A 6000-nucleotide genomic window follows, 5' to 3' on the forward strand; every position below is an offset into this window, starting at 1 on the left:
ATTGATTATTGATTGAGGGGAAACAACTTGTTGTGGAGCTCTACTGACTTAAGTTCAATGTTGAAGTAGTTATACTTTACTTTCTACTTTTCACTAAACTACATTTATCTGCTTTAGTTACTTTACAGTTTCAGATAAATAATCAACTATATATGTATAATATATATGTATACATACATATATCTATATATTATTTAGATATATGTATGTATATAATATATATTATATAGTATTTGTATCAATGTATATATATTGATATATAGGTATACATATATGGATATCTTTATAATCAATGAGTACTTTAACCTGATACTTGAATACTTGAATACAGGCATTTTACTTCTACACTGTAGTACTACTACTTGTACTGCAGTAGCAGTAAGGACCAGAGTACTTGTACACTGTAGTACTACTACTTGTACTAGAGTACTACAGAACTATAACACATGTTAAAACACATAACTCCTGCAGACGCACACACAAACTCACTAAATACCTTCTGATCCTACAAAACACCAAAATTGGAGTTGTGAGGTTCTGACGTGACAGCAGTGACATCACCCCCCCCTCCCCCTCCTCCTCCTCCTCCCACAATGCACCACTCCTGTCCTCCACTGAATGAACAACAAAGCACTCTGGGAAAACTTCCTAATTAGGGCATGAAGCTGAGTCCTGACTGTGTTTGGTCTTTTCTCTCAGTGTTCACTCAGGGATGTTGTTGGTTTGAGTCTGAATATGAGATTTATTTTTATATATATAAATCTCATAATCAGACTCAAACCAACAACATCCATCCATCAACACTGTCTCACCTCCTGTCTCACTTCCTGTCTCACCTCCTGTCTCACTTCCTGTCTCACCTCTTGTCTCACTTCCTGTCTCACCTCCTGTCTCACTTCCTGTCTCATCTTTTGTCTCACTTCTTGTCTCACTTCCTGTCTCACCACCTGTCTCACCTCCTGTCTCACTTCCTGTCTCATCTTTTGTCTCACTTCTTGTCTCACTTCCTGTCTCACCTCCTGTCTCACTTCCTGTCTCATCTTTTGTCTCACTTCTTGTCTCACTTCCTGTCTCACCACCTGTCTCACCTCCTGTCTCACTTCCTGTCTCACCTCTTGTCTCACTTCCTGTCTCACTTCCTGTCTCATCTTTTGTCTCACTTCTTGTCTCACTTCCTGTCTCACCACCTGTCTCACCTTTTGTCTCACCTTTTGTCTCACCTCCTGTCTCACTTCCTGTCTCACTTCTTGTCTCACTTCCTGTCTCACCACCTGTCTCACTTCCTGTCTCACCTCCTGACTCACTTCCTGTCCATTGGTTCCTACTGAAGACGCCCATCTTTAAAAACACATCTATAGTTTGATCCCATTGATCCACATGTAGTGCTCTAGACCAGTGATTCTTAACCATAGGGCACCACCTAGCAAACATCTTTCAGCTCTGCACCTGTGGGCCAGGAGACCGCAGAGGTAGTCCTGTTATCATGAGACGCGCAGTTACAATACAGCTTCCCAGCAGTTGGTGGCGCTAATGCGTCAGTCAGTTGCTTTACAAGCTCTAATAGGCAGAGGAAGACACTCAGCCAGCCGCTAGTCTGTAGCCAAGGTTATGGAGAAGTATTTAAAACGAAAGAATGAAGACGAAAGTGATGATACACCCCCAAAAGTCTGAATATTTGCGCAAATACAATCCCGACTGCATTAAGTAGGGCTTTGTTAACGTAGGTGACGAGCCAGAGCCCAGTGTGTGTGTGTGTGTGTGTGTGTGTGTGTGTGTGTAGTGGGCTAACGCTACCAACGCAGCACTGAAACCTCAAAGCTAAAGCGGACCTCGAGACCAAACATCAGCTCGTGGGAATGCCGGTGGGACTTTCAACTGTCAGTGGATTTGATTTAGTTATTGAATACAAATCAAACCAAGAGGGAGATCAACAGTTAAACCAACAGTGTTCCTATTGGAATGGGCCCCGGGCCACTTTGTACTTGAAAAGTTGGGCCCCAAGGTCAAGGTTAAGAACTCCTGCTCTAGAGAGTATTTGTATTAGTCAAGTTCAGAGTGATGATGATGATGAAGACCATGAGATGTGGTTGAAAGTTATTTCCAAATTTAACTTAAACATTAATATAATAAATCATTATTCAGGATAATTATTTAATGAATTAAACATGAATGAACCTTTCAACATGAGATCAGTTTGTTCTTCTGGGCTTCCGTAGTTTGGTTTGAGAAGGAGTCTCATGAGATGTGAGGGCCTGCCAGTCATCGCTCTGGGCAAAATCTGACCATGAAGGCGATGAAAGCTTCCACTAAGCACCAAGAGACTAAAATCAAGCGCACCTCAACACCTGCCACATTCAGCCAGCCTGGAGTCTGGTGAGTTAACTCCTTAAAACACTTCAAGTATAAGTGGAGTCTGGTGTAGAGGAGAAGAGGAGGTGATGGAAGAGGCGCAGAGGCTTCAGAGGAGAAACAGCTGTCTTCAGTTCAACGGATAGGAGAGGAGGATTAAAAAGGAGGTGGGAAGTCGCAGAGGAAAGAAGCAGAAAAGAAAGGAGGTTGTATTGTTCTACATCCAAGACTTGTTGACACCGACATTTAAAGTTACAGGAGACGAGAGGAGGTGAAAGGAGGCCCAAGAGGTCTTTAGAGAGGAGGTGAAACAATACACAAGAGGTCTTTAGAGAGGAGGTGAAACAATACACAAGAGGTCTTTAGAGAGGAGGTGAAAGGAGGCCCAAGAGGTCTTTAGAGAGGAGGTGAAAGGAGGCCCAAGAGGTCTTTAGAGAGGAGGTGAAAGGATACACAAGAGATCTTTAGAGAGGAGGTGAAAGGATACACAAGAGGTCTTTAGAGAGGAGGTGAAAGGATACACAAAAGGTCTTTAGAGAGGATACACAAGAGGTCTTTAGAGAGGTGAAAGGATACACAAGAGATCTTTAGAGAGGAGGTGAAAGGATACACAAGAGGTCTTTACAAGAGGTCTTTAGAGAGGAGATGAAAGGATACACAAGAGGTCTTTAGAGAGGATACACAAGAGGTCTTTAGAGAGGATACACAAGAGGTCTTTAGAGAGGTGAAAGGATACACAAGAGGTCTTTAGAGAGGAGGTGAAAGGATACACAAGAGGTCTTTATAGAGGAGGTGAAAGGATACACAAGAGGTCTTTAGAGAGGAGGTGAAAGGATACACAAAAGGTCTTTAGAGAGGATACACAAGAGGTCTTTAGAGAGGTGAAAGGATACACAAGAGATCTTTAGAGAGGAGGTGAAAGGATACACAAGAGGTCTTTAGAGAGGAGGTGAAAGGATACACAAGAGGTCTTTAGAGAGGATACACAAGAGGTCTTTACAAGAGGTCTTTAGAGAGGAGATGAAAGGATACACAAGAGGTCTTTAGAGAGGAGGTGAAAGGATACACAAGAGGTCTTTACAAGAGGTCTTTAGAGAGGAGGTGAAAGGATACACAAGAGGTCTTTAGAGAGGATACACAAGAGGTCTTTAGAGAGGATACACAAGAGGTCTTTAGAGAGGTGAAAGGATACACAAGAGGTCTTTAGAGAGGAGGTGAAAGGATACACAAGAGGTCTTTAGAGAGGAGGTGAAACGATACACAAGAGGTCTTTAGAGAGGAGGTGAAAGGATACACAAGAGGTCTTTAGAGAGGAGGTGAAACGATACACAAGAGGTCTTTAGAGAGGAGGTGAAAGGATACACAAGAGGTCTTTAGAGGAGGTGAAAGGATACACAAGAGGTCTTTAGAGAGGAGGTGAAACGATACACAAGAGGTCTTTAAAGAGGAGGTGAAAGGAGGCCCAAGAGGTCTTTAGAGAGGAGGTGAAAGGATACACGAGAGGTCTTTAGAGAGGAGGTGAAAGGATACACAAGAGGTCTTTAGAGAGGAGGTGAAACGATACACAAGAGGTCTTTAGAGAGGAGGTGAAAGGAGGCCCAAGAGGTCTTTAGAGAGGAGGTGAAAGGATACACAAGAAGTCTTTAGAGAGGAGGTGAAACAATACACAAGAGGTCTTTAGAGAGGAGGTGAAAGGATACACAAGAGGTCTTTAGAGAGGAGGTGAAAGGATACACAAGAGGTCTTTAGAGAGGAGGTGAAAGGATACACAAGAGGTCTTTAGAGAGGAGGTGAAAGGATACACAAGAGGTCTTTAGAGAGGAGGTGAAAGGAGGCCCAAGAGGTCTTTAGAGAGGAGGTGAAAGGATACACAAGAGGTCTTTAGAGAGGAGGTGAAAGGATACACAAGAGGTCTTTAGAGAGGAGGTGAAAGGAGGCCCAAGAGGTCTTTAGAGAGGAGGTGAAAGGATACACAAGAGGTCTTTAGAGAGGAGGTGAAAGGAGGCCCAAGAGGTCTTTAGAGAGAAGGTGAAAGGAGGCCCAAGAGGTCTTTAGAGAGGAGGTGAAACGATACACAAGAGGTCTTTAGAGAGGAGGTGAAAGGAGGCCCAAGAGGTCTTTAGAGAGGAGGTGAAAGGATACACAAGAGGTCTTTAGAGAGGAGGTGAAACGATACACAAGAGGTCTTTAGAGAGGAGGTGAAAGGAGGCCCAAGAGGTCTTTAGAGAGGAGGTGAAAGGATACACAAGAGGTCTTTAGAGAGGAGGTGGATACACATGGATATGGCTTTGCGGAGTCTGGGATCGAACCGCCGATCCTCTGATTGAAGGGCGACACGGCTCATCACTGAGCCACAGTCGCCTGAAGGGAGGAACAGGAAAAAAGAGGTGCAGAAAGAAAAGAAAGGAGCATGTCATAGAGGAAATTAAAAAGCCAGTTTGTCTGCAGGAGAATGAGAGAAGAGGAAGAAAAGACGACATGATGCAACAGTTATACTTAAAGGAAAGGAGGTGATGGAGGAGGTGAAGAGGAGGTGAAGAGGAGGTGAAGAGGAGGTGATGGAGGTCTTACCGTGGTAGTGAAGGGCCTGCTGGGACGTGGGGGGGGGGGGCCGGACAGAAGTGAGAGTCTAAGTTGCTGCGACTGAGTTTATCAACCCTGCACCTCCTCCATCCATCCCTCCATCCATCCCTCCATCCCAAACATGGCCTGGCCCGCCCCCCCCTCCCTCTCTTCCTCATTTTCGTCCTTATAGGGCAGGCCCTGAGGGAGTCGGCCAATCAGACGGCTCGCAGCGATGCCGTACTTTCTCCCATCATTCAGTGCATTCCTCACAGAGAATACTCAGGAAGTACAAGTACTCATACCACAGTACAAGGATACTCTGTTACAGTACAAGTACTCATACCACAGTACAAGGATACTCAGGAAGTACAAGTACTCATACCACAGTACAAGGATACTCTGTTACAGTACAAGTACTCATACCACAGTACAAGGATACTCTGTTACAGTACAAGTACTCATACCACAGTACAAGGATACTCTGTTACAGTACAAGTACTCATACCACAGTACAAGGATACTCTGGAACAGTACAAGTACTCATACCACAGTACAAGGATACTCTGTTACAGTACAAGTACTCATACCACAGTACAAGGATACTCTGGAACAGTACAAGTACTCATACCACAGTACAAGGATACTCAGGAAGTACAAGTACTCATACCACAGTACAAGGATACTCTGTTACAGTACAAGTACTCATACCACAGTACAAGGATACTCTGGAACAGTACAAGTACTCATACCACAGTACAAGGATACTCAGGAAGTACAAGTACTCATACCACAGTACAAGGATACTCTGTTACAGTACAAGTACTCATACCACAGTACAAGGATACTCTGGAACAGTACAAGTACTCATACCACAGTACAAGGATACTTTGGAACAGTACAAGTACTCATACCACAGTACAAGGATACTTTGGAAGTACAAGTACTCATACCATAGTACAAGGATACTCTGGAAGTACAAGTACTCATACCACAGTACAAAGATACTCTGGAACAGTACAAGTACTCATACCACAGTACAAGGATACTCTGGAACAGTACAAGTACTCATACCACAGTACAAGGATA

At 43.9% G+C, this 6000-nt stretch overlaps 1 protein-coding gene across 6 annotated transcripts in view; it reads right to left on the reverse strand.

Annotated features, from left to right (window-relative positions):
• acta2 (actin alpha 2, smooth muscle) overlaps positions 1–6000 on the reverse strand; it is a 17550-nt gene that overhangs the window by 8704 nt on the left and 2846 nt on the right. Inside the window, exon 1 of one of the 6 annotated variants that reach the window (XM_034558059.1) lies at positions 4921–5074. The exons of 2 other annotated variants lie outside the window; for them this stretch is intronic. The gene's annotated coding sequence lies outside the window, so the exon portion shown is untranslated. Of the gene's footprint in view, positions 1–306; positions 469–496; positions 552–2175; positions 2199–4920; positions 5075–6000 lie in introns of those variants that run through there. 3 more of the 6 variants (XM_034558064.1, XM_034558061.1, XM_034558062.1) reach the window with 3 other exon arrangements.

This window comes from Cyclopterus lumpus, chromosome 19 (genome assembly GCF_009769545.1).
Source record: "Cyclopterus lumpus isolate fCycLum1 chromosome 19, fCycLum1.pri, whole genome shotgun sequence".
Taxonomy (NCBI): Eukaryota; Metazoa; Chordata; class Actinopteri; order Perciformes; family Cyclopteridae; genus Cyclopterus; species Cyclopterus lumpus.